Raw genomic sequence first — 17542 nt, 5'->3', positions numbered from 1 at the left:
TACAGTACAATAATGTGCAAAATAACTATTATCCAGATAGGGATAATAGATTATTTGCCCATTATTAAACACATTAAGTAACATAATAAAATAACTAAAGTTCTACTCACCTCATCAATAAGAACCCCCTCGTCAGCAAAATCCGTGTCCTCCATTGCCAACACATTGCAATTACATTCTGAGATCAATTAACCCCTTAATCACCTTATCGGATAATAACCGCAAATGTAATTAAGGGGTTACGCCACCCTGGCCCGATACCCACCCTTCACCCATTCATTTTTACAGTGGCTTCATCATGCAACTATATATATATATATATATATATATATATATATATATATATATATATATATATATATATATATATGTATATATATATATATATATATATGTATATATATATATATATATATATATGTATATATATATATATATATATATGTATGTATATATATATATATATATATATATATATATAGTGACATAGTCCAAACATGTTAGGCAGCTTTCTGCCCTGTTTTTAAAATTATCCATTCCACAGTTTCACATTTACTCAGGATGATGGATGGAAAATCCAGACCACAGTTTACAATGTTATAGTTCTCCCTCACCTGCTCTCCTAATCACTAGTACAGGTATTTAGAGCAGAGAGGGTTGCATTTCAGTCTCTCTTCTTAGAGCCTGGAGACTGGGGGTTTCGCTGCTCCCCTGCATCCAGTTCGGGGAGGACGCCCACTTCAAGTATCACAGTACCAGAGGATTTGCCTGGACACTTGGGACCAAGTTCCCACCACGAACAGATAAGACAAACAAATGTTTATTGCTGTATCTAAAAGACTGTATGCTGTATCTAGTGACCCTAAATGAGAGGGCATTGTTTAAAGCTGGGGAACCAGGTTAGTTGGCCCAGCAGCAGTTAGAGAGGCTGATTCTGCTGTGTAGTTAGATCCCTGAATGGGATTGGATTTTGTTTATATGATTTATTTTGGTTCTTAAAAGTGACAGTGTGTGAAATGTTATAACGGTGATATGAGTAAACCGCTGAAGGTTCATGTCTGAGTGCCTCCTGCCTACACCTGTTAAAGCTGCAGTCCCTTACTGGGATGAAAATAAAGCAGGCAAGCCTGAGTTAAACAACATAATGCTTTGTATGATCCGGTTATTCATATAATTAACCCTAGAAGACTGTGTCGGGAAAATCCCAGACAGACGTCAGCACTACAAAAGAGGGGCGTTTGTCACAATATATATACACATGATGTTTAAAGGTTATCAAAAACATGCTCTAATAAAATTACCACTTCTCCATATCAGCCACAGTAAAATAAAATCCTATTTCCTAAAAAAATCAAATGTCATCTTCCAATCTAAAGCATTAAATGCCAATCAAAACATTGAATTTACATTGTATACATGATGCATACAATCTATGCACCATGTACACTCTGCAAATCAATGTTAACAATAAAATATTCCAAACAAAATACCATTGAATCCAAACAAGTATACTATTTAAACCAAGCAAGTCACCATAAATCAATTAGCATTCATTAATCAAATCACTAAACAATTTAAATTCCATTCATAACAATTAAACAATTAATTTTTTCAATCGTTAAACAGAACAAGTTACCATCAGACAAAATAGAATTACCAAAAAGAATACAATATTCAAAAGCAAGCCTCACCATGACCTAAAGTACAGCATACAACACCAAAAATTACATCTATCTAATTCCAAAATACATTACACACACATTTATGCATAGCAGCATAGCCAAAATCATTTTAAAGACAGCAAAACAAGCATTTCCTACCAAACCATTTCTTACCCTGTATGTATATATTGATCTAGACATACATACATACATACATACATACATACATACATACATACATACATACATACATACATACAGTGGCAAGAAATGATCTTTAAAAAATACAAATATGACATGTCAAAAAAAAAACAAAAAACATGTACAAGTTAAAAATAAACCATTTCTTTTGTTCACTTACCATTACTTGACCAACTCACCGACTCCCGTTGAACAGCTTACTCTCAAACCAATCCATGCACAGGAACCCATAAAATAATAAACCATAAAATAATAAACCATAACAATCCAGGGGTCTTCTATTTGTAATCCCTCTTCATCTGTATGCTTCTTTCTTGTATCTTCTTCCGCTCTCTTCCGGGGTCTTCTTCTCTTCTTTGGCCACGCCCCGGCCTTCTTTCTTCTGTGTCACGCTATGCAGCCCGCAGACCAGACCAGTCCCCTGTACTGAGGTGGGATGTAGAGTATACGCACCGACAGCAGAGGGGGCATGTCCGGGATGTGGCGTAGTAGCGTAGCCAGGCCTGGATGTAGATAAAGAATGGTCAAGTACTTGCCGAGTCCGAGAATATAGAAAGTTCCGTTGTCAAAATCCATAGCAGAGTCCGAGGGTCTAGAGGTTAGAGAAGTCTGTAGGAAAGCCAAGTTCAGGAGCCAGAGGGGGTATTCAGATGAGCCGGGTCAGTAGCTGTAAGGAATAAACACAAGAGAGCACGACACAGGTTCCAGGCAACACAGGTAGCAAGGAGCTATGCAGAGCAAGGAAGTGAAGGCAAAGCAGGATATTTAAAGCGACAGTGACCAAGCCGGACGAGGGGCATGGCAGAGGCATGTCGAGGAGCTGCTCATGTGTGGCTGAGAGACCAGGAAGTAGTAGAGCACAGCTGAGAGTCTGTAACACCTGTGACAGAATCCAAGATGGCAGCGGCAGAGTTCAAGGTATGCCCTGGGCGGTGGCATGGGTAGCGACGGGGGGCAGGGGCAGCAGCCGCTGCAGTACTGGTAGTGGGTAAGGAGGGGTCACACCGCAAGGAACGTGGCCCCGATTCCTTACAGTACCCCCCCCTTCAGGATCGACCTCAGGACGATCAATCCAAGGCTTCTGTGGAAATTTCTTGTGGAAGCGATTGAGTAGAGCTGGATGATGAATGTCCTCCCTTGATATCCAGGAACGCTCTTCTGGACCATAGCCCTTCCAATGTACAAGGAACTGTACTTTTCCCCTGGATATACGGGAATCCACAATGGACTGTACCTCGAATTCAGAATGTCCTTGGACCGTAATAGGGTTGGGTTTACGGGCTTTTGCAGGGAAGCGATTGCTCTGAACGAAAGGCTTGAGCAGGGATACGTGGAACGCATTGGGAATGTTCATGGATGAAGGCAACTGTAAGCGGAACGTGACAGGATTGATTTGTTCCTGAATCAAGAAAGGCCCCAGAAACCTAGGCGCCAATTTCGAGGTAGGAGTCTTCAGTCTTATATTCTTTGCTGAAAGCCAGACTCGTCACCTGGCTTGTAATTGGGAGCCTGTTGACGACGACGATCTGCTTGAGATTTGAACCTTTGAGCTGCCCTAAGGAGTGTGGATTGGATTTTGATCCATGAGTTCTGTTGCGTGGTTACCCATTCATCGGCTGCTGGCACTCCTGAGGGAGTGTTGGAGATTGGAAGCCGACTTGAATGAAAGCCGTAATTCACGAAAAATGGAGATTCTTGCGTAGATTAATTACAGATCAACCCAATTATCTTGGGTATCAGAAATAAAGCATCGTAGATACAGTTCAAGGCTTTGATTAAGTCTCTCAGTTTGCCCATTAGTTTGGGGATGATAGCCTGAAGAGAAGGATAAGGCCATACCAAGCCTCTTGGAGAAAGCATGCCAAAACCTTGATATGAATTCCGATCCTCGATCAGAAACTATGGACGTAGGGATCCCGTGGATACGAAACACTTCTTTGGTAAAAATATCTGCCAGGGTGGGAGAGGAGGGAAGACCCTTGAGGGGAACAAAATGGGCCTGTTTTGAAAATCGGTCTACTATGACCAAAATGGTAGTCATACCTCTGGAGGGTGGAAGATCTACAATAAAATCCATTGAAATATGTGACCATGGACGATCAGGTACTGGAAGAGACATGAGTAACCCGGAAGAGTTTTGTTCTGTGCACAAACTGGACAAGCGCGTGTAAATTTGTGAATGAGTTTTGCCATATTAGGCCACCAAAAGGTGCGCTTAATGAGATCCAAAGTTCTCTTGAAGCCGGGATGGCCGGCTCACCGGACGGAGTGGCCCCATTCCAAGATCTTCTGACGAAACTTGGGGGCGGCATAAAAAGTTCCTTCCGTACCTCTAGACCACTCGGAATCTGTGACTGGGCTTCTACGATCTTTTCAAGAATATCAAAAGAGTTGTCGGAGACTATGCATTTCGAAGGTACAATTGTTTCTGGGATTTCTACGGATTTTTCCTCAGGGGAAAATTGTCTGGACAAGGCATCAGCTTTTATGTTCTTCGTGCCGGGGATGTACGATAGAGTATAATTACATCTTGAAAAAAAAGTGCCCAGCGGGCTTGACGAGATCCTAGACGACGTGCACTTTCGATATAGAGAAGATTCTTATGATCTGTCAAAATAGCAATTGGTTCGCGGGAGCCTTCCAGGTGTCGCCACTCCTGTAAAGCCACCTTGATAGCCAGGAGTTCTCTATTGCCGACAGCATAGTTCTTTTCAGCAGGGGAGAATTTTTTCGAAAAAAATCCACATGGGTGCAATTTATCTTGAGGGGAGAGTCTCTGGGAGAGAATGGCACCACAATCAGAGGCGTCCACTTCTAACGTAAACGGAAGACTAGTATCAGGATGACGAAGGATGGGTGCCGAAACAAAAGCTTGCTTCAAGGTTTCAAAGGCGGCGACGGTCTCTGGAGGCCACACAGATGGGTCGACTCCCTTCTTAGTAAGCGCAGTGATGGGAGCCACAGTGGTAGAAAAATTCCGGATGAATTTCCTATAGTAATTGTAATTGGAATTGGAAAAGCCCAAACGCTGAATGGCCTTAAGAGAATTGGACAGGGGCCAATCCAAAACAGCCTTAAGTTTTTCTGGGTCCATTGAAAATCCTTTATCCGAAATGATATAGCCTAAGAAGGCGGTAGAAGATTGATGAAAAAGACATTTCTCGAGCTTTGCGTAGAGATTATTGACACGGAGACGAGAGAGGACAAGTCTAGTATGCTGGACATGAGAGACGAGAGAGGACAAGTCTAGTATGCTGGACATGATCTTGAAGATTCCCAGAAAAAAATAGAATGTCGTCAAGGTAAATAATTACGAAGGAATTGAGGACATTGCGGAAGACATCATTCATAAAATCCTGAAAGACAGCAGGAGCATTGCATAAACCAAATGGCATCACGAGATACTCGTAGTTTCCGCTTCTTGTATTGAAGGCGATCTTCCATTCATTGCCTTCTCGAATACGTATGAGGTGGTAGGCTCCTCGGAGGTCTAGCTTGGAATTTTTTTGGCCCCTTGAAGCCTATCAAACAGTTCCAAAATCAGAGGCAGTGGATACCAGTTTTTGACAGTAATGAGATTGAGGCCCCGATAGTCAATGCATGGTCTCAGGGATCCATCCTTTTTCTTCACAAAAAAGAAACCGGCACCGGCAGGAGACGAAGAGTTGCGAATGAATCCCTTCTCAAGATTCTCTTTGATGTAGGTTGCCATGGCTTCAGTCTCTGGGAGAGACAAGGGGTAGCACTTAGACTTTGGCAGGACGGCACCAGGGACCAGATCAATGGGACAATCATCGGGTCTATGAGGAGGCAGGATGTCTGACTGAGACTTACTGAAAACATCGAAGAAATCAGCATATACTTCGGGAAGAGTGGAGTTGCTATCAGAAGGCGTTTCCATTCCCGCGATAACTGTGGCAGGAGCTATGACCGGCGAGGATGAGGCATCCGACTCTGGCTCCCATTGAATTGGTTTGCAGTCCCTCCAATCTATGCGTGGGTTGTGATGCTGTAAGCACGGTAACCCTAGGATAACTGAAACATCAGGAGAGCGTCAAAGGAAATAATCTCGGTGTGAGAACCGGCAGATAAAATGAGAGGAAGAGTCTCTAACGTGATAAAAGCAGGTTGCAAAGGACGTCCATCAATAGCCTCGAGTCCACTTGGTGCTTTCTTGGAGATAAGAGAAATCTTGTTACGGGTGGCAAACTCTTGGTCCACAAAATTACCACCGGAGCCTGAATCGAGAAAAGCAGCAGTAGTTACACGGAAATTCGGGCCTTCGAGCGAAACTGGGAGCATAATTCTCTTAGGGAGTTCCTCTTTAGAGAGGGAGCAAGAAGAAATTGATCCGAGGGTAAGTCCCTCTTTCATGGCTGGTCCTGTTTGTTCCTTGGGCCTCAAAGGACAAAAACGTACGACATGATCTGATGATCCACAATAATAGCATAGGCCCTCATTCTGGCAGCGAACCCTCTCGGCCATCCTGTCGGGAGTACGGATCCGCTGACTGCCGATCTGCATGGGTTCCACAGCGTCAGGAACAGGCCGAAAAACCAGAGCAGGCCTAGGATAAGGAGAGTCAGTAGGCACGAACCTGGGACGTTGGCATTCGTGACATCGCTCCTGGAGGCGCAGATCCACGCGTATGCACTGTGCGATCAAATCCTCCAATGCTTGGGGTCAGGGCTGGACTGCAAGTTCATCCTTTACAGATTCGGACAAACCTTGCCAAAATACAGCAGAAAGTGCCTCTTCGTTCCAAAGAGTCTCTGCTGCGACGGTTTGGAATTCCAGTGCATATTTGGCTACGGACCTAAGATCCTGAGACAAATGAACTAAAGAAGAGGCCGTCGTATCTTTGCGAACAGGAATATCAAATACCTGCTGGAATTCTTGGCGGAAAAGCTGGTAATCCGACGTGGTCTCTGGACGCAGCTCCCAGATGGGAGAAGCCCAGGCCAAGGCATCCCCTGTTAAGAGAGAGTAAACATAGGCTACCTTGGTGCATCCGTTTGGAAAGAGGCTTGGAGATATTTCAAACTGAAGTTCACACTGGTTCAAAAACCCTCAACAGGCCAGAGGATCACCCGCATATGCTTTAGGCATAGGGATTCTTAAAGGTGAGGCTGCTGCTGGTGGCGGAGTGGGCTGTAGCGAGAGAGTGGAAAGTTGTTGAATCAAACAGGTAATCTGCTCTCCAAAAGTTTGGATGCATTGTGCAAGGGAATTAATTAGTTCCCCCACCTCAGCCAGGTCTGCATTTGTGCTCTGCATAATGTGACACATAATGTCACGCTGTGCAGCCCGCATCCTCCTGATGTTTCAGTTATCCTAGGGTTACCGTGGTTACAGCACCACAACCCACGCATAGATTGGAGGGACTGCAAACCGATTCAATGGGAGCCAGAGTCAGACGCCTCATCCTCGCCGATCATAGCTCCTGCCACAGTTATCGCGGGAATGGAAACGCCTTCTGATAGCAACTCCACTCTTCCCGAAGTATATGCTGATTTCTTCGATGTTTTCAGTAAGTCTCAGTCAGACATCCTGCCTCCTCATAGACCCGATGCTCGTGAGTGGCTGAGAGACCAGGAAGTAGTAGAGCACAGCTGAGAGTCTGTAACACCAGTGCCAGAATCCAAGATGGCGGCGGCAGAGTTCAAGCGGCAGCATGGGTAGCGACGAGGAGCAGGGGCAGCAGCAGCTGCAGTACTGGTAGTGGGTAAGGAGGGGTCACGTCGCAAGGGACGTGGCGCCCAATTCCTTACATTCTGTAGGAGGTCCTTGGTAGGTCCTCCTCGGCGTCTGCCTTCAAAATGAGACGACATAGGCTTGTATAGGCCTATGACATCACATTGTCGTCATATGGTTCCCACGCCCTCTGATTGGGCCGTGAAAACCATGTGATTTTGGGGGGGAAAATTGGCTGATTGGCTCTAGTACCATGTGACAGGCTTTAAATGATGTCACATCCGTTCTCCCCAAAGCCTCTGTCACATGGTACTAGAGCCAATCAGTGTAGGGATGTATTTCCCACTCTCTGATTGGCTACCGTACCATGTGAGGCCGGCCATCTTTCTTTTAAGGACGTCATCTTAAAGGCAATTGCCTTTAAATTACGTCATCAAAATTAATTTTTTCCCCCAAATTCAAATGTTTTTCAATGCCCAATCAGGGCCGTGGGAACCATATGACGACAATGTGATGTCATAGGCCTATAAAATGTCGTCTCATTTTGAAGGCAGACGCCTAGGAGGAAGGACCTCTTCAGAAGAAAGAAGGCCAGGGCGTGGCCGAAGTAGAGAAGAAGACCCCGGAAGAGAGCGGAAGAAGATACAAGAAAGAAAAATACAGATGAAGATGGATTACAAATAGAAGACCCCTGGATTGTTATGGTTATTATTTTATGGTTTATTATTTTATGGGTTCCTGTGCATGGATTGGTTCGAGAGTAAGCTGTTCAACGGGAGTCGGTGAGTTGGTCAAGTAATGGTAAGTGAACAAAATAAATGGTTTATTTTTAACTTGTACATGTTTTTTTTTTTTTGACATGTCATATTTGTATTTTTTAAAGATCATTTCTTGCCACTGTATGTACTGTATGTATGTATGTATGTATGTCTAGATCAATATATACATACAGGGTAATAAATGGTTTGGTAGGAAATGCTTGTTTTGCTGTCTTTAAAATGATTTTGGCTATGGTGCTATGCATAAATGTGTGTGTAATGTATTTTGGAATTAGATAGATGTAATTTTTGGTGTTGTATGCTGTACTTTAGGTCATGGTGAGGCTTGCTTTTGTATATTGTATTCTTTTTGGTACTTATATTTTGTCTGATGGTAACTTGTTCTGTTTAACGATTGAAATAGTTAATTGTGTGATTGTTATGGATGGTATTGTAATTGTTTTGGGATGTGATTAATGAATGCTAATTGATTTATGGTGACTTGCTTGGTTTAAATAGTATACTTGTTTGGATTTAATGGTATTTTGTTTGGAATAATTTATTGTTAACATTGATTTGCAGAGTGTACATGGTGCATAGATTGTATGCATCATGTATACAATGTAAATTCAATGTTTTGATTGGCATTTGATGCTTATATTGGAAGATGAGATTTGATTTTTTTTAGGAAATAGGATTTTATTTTACTGTGGCAGATATGGAGAAGTGGTATTTTTATTAGAGCAATCCCACACCACAATTTCTTAAACAACTTAGATAACTCTTGGATGATGGTTCTCATCTAGGAGTTTTTTAATCACACGGAATTAGAATTTTTATTCCAACCATACCCTACAGTCCCTATCTTTCACCATCTCCCAAAGATCCATAAGACATTGTTCTCCCCACCTGTGAGGCCAATAGTCTCGAGTATTGGATCTTTGGGAGATGGTGTTTCCAGATATGTGGATCATTACTTACAGAGCTTTGTAAGAGAATTTCCCTCTTACATTAGAGATAGTAGTGACATTTTGGAACAGTTGGATTCCGTTAATTGGCAAAAAGGTTTTATATGGGTCACGTTGGACATCACGTCCCTGTATACGATTATAGACCATCAGCAGGGGATGGCAGCTGTCAGACATTTTCTTGAACACTCCACTTTATCACTTGTACAGAGCACTTTTATTTTAGATTGTATTCACTTTCTTCTCACACACAATTATTTTATGTTTGATGGGGTTTTCTATCTCCAAACACGTGGTACCGCTATGGGCACAAGTTTTGCCCCCTCTTACGCGAACCTATTTTTAGGTTTGTGGGAGTCGGACCACGTGTTTGGCGATAGAAACCCCTTTCGACAATTCATCACTTTTTATAAGCGTTACATAGATGACCTTATTTTTATTTGGCACGGGGGTGTAGATTCACTTTTATTATTTATAGATTATCTTAACAATAATAATTTAAACTTAAACTTCACTCACACATATAATTTTCATCACATACATTATCTGGACGTATTATTATTTATTGATATTAATATGTTTATTAGTTCAGATGTTTATAGAATACCTAATTCACGTAACACTTTTCTTAGAGCTGACAGCTGCCATCCCAAATCCCTTTTGAGAAATATTCCAAGGGGACAATTAATAAGGTTAAAAAGAATCTGCTCCAACAATGAAGACTTTGTCAAACAATCAAATGAACTCCTTTTAAGGTTTCAGGATAGGGGTTACTCACCCACAGATCTAAAAAAATCATTAGAGGAAGTAAATAAAATTACCAGGGAAGAGTTATTATTAAAACAAAGGAATAAGCCTCCAAATCATGATACGAGGGCTATTAACCAACCCTTATTTATTACTCAATTCAATACTCAAATAGACCAAATTAAACATATTATTAAAAAACACTGGGACATACATTCGGGAGATTCCCTTTTGAAACATGTACACGCGGAAGGTTCCCAATTTGTGTTTAAGAAGGACAGAACCATTGCTAATTCAGTCTCCCTCAGTCTTTTTTCTAGTAAACAAAACAATAGTACTAGACGGTTACCCAAAGGAAGCTTCAAATGTCTTAAATGCATCTCATGTAGATATATGCTTCCCATTTCATCATTTACATCTTTCATCACTGGATGTGAGTTCCCTGTTACGTCCTTCATCAACTGTGATATCACATTCGTAATTTATGTCTTGAATTGCGGATGTGGTAAACAGTAGGTGGGTCAACTGCCGGGAGAGACCAGGGGAGCAGTGTGGACGATTCATTCGCTAAGCAGGATGCAAAGGAACTGTATGAAGCCGGCGAGAAGAAGTGGGGTACTACCCGTGCCCTGAAGGTACGTATTAGGGAGCATATGAGACTCATTAGAAAAGGGGATCTCATCCACCCAGTGTCACAACATTTTACCAATTGTGGATTGGGAAATATTGATGCATATACCTACATGGGGATAGAGCAAGTGCCAAGTCCAGTCAGAGGTGGCAATAGGGTTGAACTCCTTGATAAGCGTGAGCTTTATTGGATATTCACATTAAAAACAAGAATCCCCTTTGGCCTGAACTCTGACTGGGACTTGGCACCTTATCTACATTGATCAATGATTAAGGATTAAGAATTAAGGATTAATTGTTATACATTTTCATTCATTTTAATTAATGAATTGTTTGTGTATTTCCTTAATATCTCTATGAAGTTTCCTTATTTTTGCACATTGCCTGCATTTTCCTTTTTCATCTAACATAAATATGCTACATCTATGTTTGATTCATGGATAATCTCAGATTATTAACATTATCATAGCTTTAGCATATGTTTTTCTCCCCCATTATGGTTCAACATATTGATAGTAACATCATACAATAACTAACTAATTAAAACGTTATAATTGTCTAAGACTTATTTTTTATTTTTTAGTTTTTTTAATTTAATTGTTGGCCCTAGTTTAATCACTTCCAAATAGATTGCAGCTCATTATACTACTTTTTCATTTTTTCAATTGGATGATGAAGTTTTTTTGTTTATGTGCATTTCAATAACAACTTTTATTTATACCATTGTGTAATGATATGCACTAAATTATTTACTATCCAGTCCATCCGTTTGATAGGTATGTTTTTTCTTTTAATAGTAATATTCATAGTCTTTTTTATGATGTTTCCTTTTAATTATGAATTTTGTCTTCTTTTCCAGTGTTTTTCACTGTTGAAAGATATACCAGGTACTCGTATCTGTATTTCTAGTATTATAATTATCTTTTTGTATGGTTGTTAATAAAGTTTGTGTTTTTTGTATTCCCCACGTCGCGCGCTGACGTCATCGCGCCGACGTTACTACTGAGACTTTCAGGAAGTGAGCAGCGAGTAGACAGCGGCGCGCTTCTGGGGGGTATTTAAACAGCTCGGTGAGTACCTTTTTGTCACCTTGAAAAAGAGCTTGTGCTCGAAAAGCGTTGGTGGGGGGCCCTGTACCCAGTAATGCTGCTGTTATTTTTGTAGTTTCCATTAAATTTATTTTTTAATGGGCACACGCTTCCTTGGATATTCTTAATTTATTTTTTGTTTCCTGAGTTACTGGTGCCTGCTTTTTCCTACTGTTTCTCTTGTAATTCTCTGATACTGTCATCGGCAACTGAGACCCCTGAAGAGGGTCGAGCAAGAAGAAGAGTGGACGGGTAAAATCCGTAATTCACGAAGAACGATGACTCCAGGTTCGAACCACAACGCGCGTTGTTGTGGGCGAATTCTGCCCAGGGTAAGAGTTCAGCCCAGTCGTCTTGGGAGTCAGACACAAAACAGCGTAAACATTGTTCAAGAGATTGGTTTGTCCTCTCTGTCTGACCATTAGTCTGTGGGTGGTATCCTGAGGAGAAATGAAGGGCGATGCCCAATTGGAGGCAAAACGAGCGCAAGAACCGAGATATAAACAGTGACCCTCTGTCTGATACTATCACCATAGGTAATCCATGTAGGCGGAAGATCTCCCTGATGAAGATATCGGCTAGTTTAGGAGCAGGGGGCGGAGGTGGAGCCCGCGGGTGGGCAGACAGACCGCGCAAAATCTGCGTGCGTGTAATGGGACCGTGAGACTGCGCCTCCTGGGTGTCCGTCGCGGCAGGAACATTCAGGTGAGGAGACGGTCTCCAGCCGCCAGGATGGCGAATCCTCACAAGGAGTCACCTGCATGGGTAACACAAAAGTGCTTAGACACATTGGGGGTCATGCAGTAAGCGGCGGAAAATTGCATTCGCCAGAAATTTGAATTCGTCATTTTTTTAGCGTGTTGCCCTCGCTGTATGCAGGAAGGGCCGAATCCCTGGCGAATCACAGCGAGAGCAACATTGCCAAACATGGCTTGTAACCGGTGGCGAGACAGTCTGCCTGTCGAGAAGCTGCCGAGAAGCCGTCCCCTGCTGAAATGTGTCTTCAGCAGAGAGAGATCCGCCGCTCTTTCGGCGCAAACATCGGCACATTAAAAAATATTTTAAATACAATTTTATTCATAGTGTACATGTGGATAGGGTCTCCGGAGCTGAACCGCATTGGTTTTGGCATTGGTAGACCATGTGACAGAGGCTTTGGGGAGAACAGATGTGACGTCATTTAAAGCCTGTCACATGGTACTAGAGCTAATCAGAGTTGGGATGTAGTTCCCACGCTCTGATTGGCTACTGTACCATGTGAGGCCGGCCATCTTTCTTTTCATGACGTCATCTTAAAGGCAATTGAAGCACAGCCATTCTGATTGGCTGGCATCATTGCCTTTAAATGACGTCATCAAAATTTATTTTCCCCCCCAAAATCACATGGGAAACATATGGCCTAACAAAGCCTATGTCATCTCATTTTGAAGGCAGATGCTGAGGAGGACGGACCTCCAGAAGAAAGAAGAGGACCGGGGCGTGGCAGCAGACGGTAAGAAGACCCCCAGAAGTCCCCAGAAGAACTACAAAGAAGACAGAAGAACACAGATCAAGATCCCGTTGATGCTTTGGATTATACAAAAGAGTCTTGGTTTATTTATGGTTTTTTATTTTATGGGTTCCTGTTGCTGTGCATGGATTTGTTCGAGAGCTTGGTGTTCAACGGGAGTCGGAGAGTGGGGCAGCTAATGGTAAGTTAACAAAAGAAATGTATTTTTTTTAACTTTAACTGTTTTTTGTAATTTATTATATGTGATACAATTTTTTTCCATTATCATTTCTTGCTACTGTATGTATGTATGTATGTATGTATGTATGTATGTATGTATGTATGTATGTATGTCTCTATCGATATATACATACAGGGCAAGAAATGATTTGTTTGGAAATGCTTGTTTTGCACTATGTAAATGTATTTTGATATGCTGCTATTCTTAAATGTGTGTAATGTAATTTTTAATTAGATAGATGTAATTTTTGGTGTTGTATGCTGTACTTTAGGTCAGGGTGAGGCTTGCTTTTTTACAGTGTTTTTTTTTTTGGTACAACTATTTTGTCAGATGTTAACTTTGTTGGATAATGGGTTTGTTTAACGATTAAAAGAGTTAATTGTGTAATTGATTTGTATGGTATTTTTTTTGGGGGGGGGGATTTGATTAATTAATGGTAATTTATTTTGGTTGCCTTGCTTGGTTTAAATAGTATATTTGTTTGGATTTCATTGTATTTTCTTTAGAATGTTTTATTGTTAACATTGATTGGCAAAGTGTACATGGTGCACAGATTTTATGCATCATGTATACAATGTAAATTCAATGTTTTGATTGGCATTTGATGCTTTTGATTGGATTTTGTTTGACTGTGGCTGATATGGAGAAGTGGTATTTTTATTTGTGCATGTTTTTGTTAACCCTTAAACATTTCTTTGTATATTGGTTAATCATGTGTATATATATATATATTTCGACCTTGATGGGTCTCATCAGTGTGGGGTTGATTTTACTGGGAATGCAAGAGAGGCTATGGGATAGGCTAAACCATAATACTCTCTTGCATTCCCAGTAAAATCAACTCCACACTGATGAGACCCATCAAGGTCGAAACAGCTGTCTGTGGGTTGTTTTCTGGGTATGCACCTTAACCCTGGCTGTGCTCAAAGCTGTGACCATGCAGCAAGCTTAAGCCTATAGGGAACCATGTTAAAAATGGTTATTGAGGCAAAAAGTGACACTGTGTGCTCATTTGCATGTCATTTCCCAGAATCCCTTGCTGCAGTGGAAGTGCTGTATGCTGGGTGATAATGGGGAAAGGCGGGGTTGCAGACCTGCCTAAGACATGCAGATGAGCATACAGCTATATTTGCATATATATATATGTATATGTATAGTTGCATGATGAAGCCACTGTACAAATGAATGGGTGAAGGGTGGGTATCGGGCCAGGGTGGCTTAACCCCTTAATTACCTTTGCGGTTATTATCCGATAAGGTGATTAAGGGGTTAATTGATATCAGAATGTAATTGCAATGTATTGGCTATGTATTTTGTTGGCAACGAAGGACACGTATTTTGCTGGCGAGGGGGCTTCTTATTGATGAGGTCAGTAGAACTTTATTTATTTTATTATGCTAGTTAATGTGTTTAATAATGAGCAAATAATCTATTATCCCTATCTGGATAATAGTTATTTTGCACATTATTATACTGTATGTGTTGGGTCGGGGGGTGGGGGGGGATTGACGTATTTAATGTATAGGACATGTTTATTTTTTTTACATACAGGGTTGTTTCCTCAGGTCTGCGGGGGACCTATGGAGACCACCTGCGGTCTCCTCGGGCTTCTCACAGGTAAACGGCTACCGGGTCCACGGGGGACACCTGCGGGGAAGAACCGGTCTGCGGACCCATAGGGACCACCCGAGGGCCCCCATACGCCCATGGGAACAACACGAGGCCCCTCAGACACCTGCGGGTCTGACCCGGGGCACCCAGACAGCCGCAGGCTTACCCGTGGGGACCCCATTGTGGCCCACGGTGACCCGCGGAGACCACCTGGTGGACCACGGCACCTGGCGGGGACCACCTGTAGGCCTCCAGACCCTGTTTGAAACATGGTGCTGGGCTATACTGAGGTCTGTGAGGTGAACCGTCAGGCCCACCGGGGACTCCCATGGGCCTGGGGTATTAACCCTGTATGTAAAATAATAAATCATGTATTTATGGGGGGGGCACAGGGGGTGGGTTATGTATTTAATAAATATAATGATGTTTATTGTGGGGCTGTGTATTGTTTTTATTGTGGGTACTGGGGGTGGGGGAACAGGTTATTGGCCCCAAGGGTATGTGGGTAGGCCTCCCGGCTGGGTATTGGGTGAGTGAGGGTGGTTAGGCCTCCCAAGTGGTGGGTGAGGGTGGGTTAACCCCTTAATGACTGTAGCGGTTAATAACCGCTATGGTGATTAAGGGGTTAGGGGACATTACCTTAGCATCGGAGAGGGCATGGACGGTGATGAATATGAGGGTGGCCTTCATCGTGGCAGCCGGACAAGGGTGAGTGCAATATGTATTTTATGTATTTATTGTTCTTTATGTATTTTAAATGGGCAAATGCACTATTCTCTCTCTCTCTCTCTCTCTCTCTCTCTCTCTCTCTCTCTCTCTCTTTCATCTCTCTTATCTCTCTCTCTCTCTTTCAACTCTCTCTCTCTCATCTCTCTCTCATCTCTCTTTCTCTCTTTCATCTCTCTCTCTTTCTCTTTCTCTTTCATCTCTCTATCTCTCATCACTCTCTTTCATATCTCTCTCTATCTTTCATATCTCTCTCTCTTTCATCTCTCTCATCTCTTTCCCTCTCTCTTTCATCTCTCTCATCTCTCTCTCTCATCTCTCTCTTTCATCTCTCTCTTTCATCTCTCTCTTTCATCTCTCTCTTTCATCTCTCTCTTTCATCTCTCTCTCTTTCATCTCTCTCTCTCATCTCTCTCTCTTTCATCTCTCTCTCTCATCTCTCATCTCTTTCATTTCTCTCTCTTTCATTTCTCTCTCTCTCTTTCATCTCTCTCTCACTTTCATCTCTCTCTCACTTTCATCTCTCTCTCACTTTCATCTCTCTCTCACTTTCATCTCTCTCTCTTTCATCTCTCTCTCACTTTCATCTCTCTCTGTCTCTCTCTCTGTCTCTCTCTCTGTCATCTCTCTCTTTCATCTCTCTTTCTCTCTCATCTCTTTCATCTCTCTCTCTCTCTCATTTCTTTCATCTCTCTCTCTCTCATCTCTTTCATCTCTCTCTCTCATCTCTTACATCTCTCTCATCTCTCTCTCTCATCTCTCTCTCTCTCTTTCACCTCTCTCTATCTCTCTCTCTCTTTCACCTCTCTCTCTCTCACACCTCTCTCTCACCTCTCTCTCTCACCTCTCTCTCTCACTTTCATCTCTCTCTCACTTTCATCTCTGTCTGTCTCTCTCTCTGTCTCTCTCTCTGTCATCTCTCTCTTTCATCTCTCTTTCTCATTTCTTTCATCTCTCTCTCTCATCTCTCTCTCTCTCTCTCTTTCACCTCTCTCTCTCTCTCTCTCTCTCTCTCTCTCTCATCTCTCTCTTTCATCTCTCTCTTTCATCTCTCTCTTTCATCTCTCTCTTTCATCTCTCTCTCTTTCATCTCTCTCTCTCATCTCTCTCTCTTTCATCTCTCTCTCTCATCTCTCATCTCTTTCATTTATCTCTCTTTCATTTCTCTCTCTCTCTTTCATCTCTCTCTCTCACTTTCATCTCTCTCTCACTTTCATCTCTCTCTCACTTTCATCTCTCTCTCACTTTCATCTCTCTCTCACTTTCATCTCTCTCTCACTTTCATCTCTCTCTCTCACTTTCATCTCTCTCTGTCTCTCTCTCTGTCTCTCTCTCTGTCATCTCTCTCTTTCATCTCTCTTTCTCTCTCATCTCTTTCATCTCTCTCTCTCTCTCATTTCTTTCATCTCTCTCTCTCTCATCTCTTTCATCTCTCTCTCTCATCTCTTACATCTCTCTCATCTCTCTCTCTCATCTCTCTCTCTCTCTCTCTCTCTCTCTCTTTCACCTCTTTCTCTCTCTCTCTTTCACCTCTCTCTCTCTCTCACCTCTCTCTCACCTCTCTCTCTCACCTCTCTCTCTCACTTTCATCTCTCTCTCTCACTTGCATCTCTGTCTGTCTCTCTCTCTGTCTCTCTCTCTGTCATCTCTCTCTTTCATCTCTCTTTCTCATTTCTTTCATCTCTCTCTCTCATCTCTCTCTCTCTCTTTCACCTCTCTCTCTCTCTC

This window comes from Ascaphus truei, chromosome 16 (assembly GCF_040206685.1).
Source record: "Ascaphus truei isolate aAscTru1 chromosome 16, aAscTru1.hap1, whole genome shotgun sequence".
Lineage (NCBI taxonomy): Eukaryota > Metazoa > Chordata > Amphibia > Anura > Ascaphidae > Ascaphus > Ascaphus truei.
Note: the sequence above shows the minus strand (reverse complement) of the source record.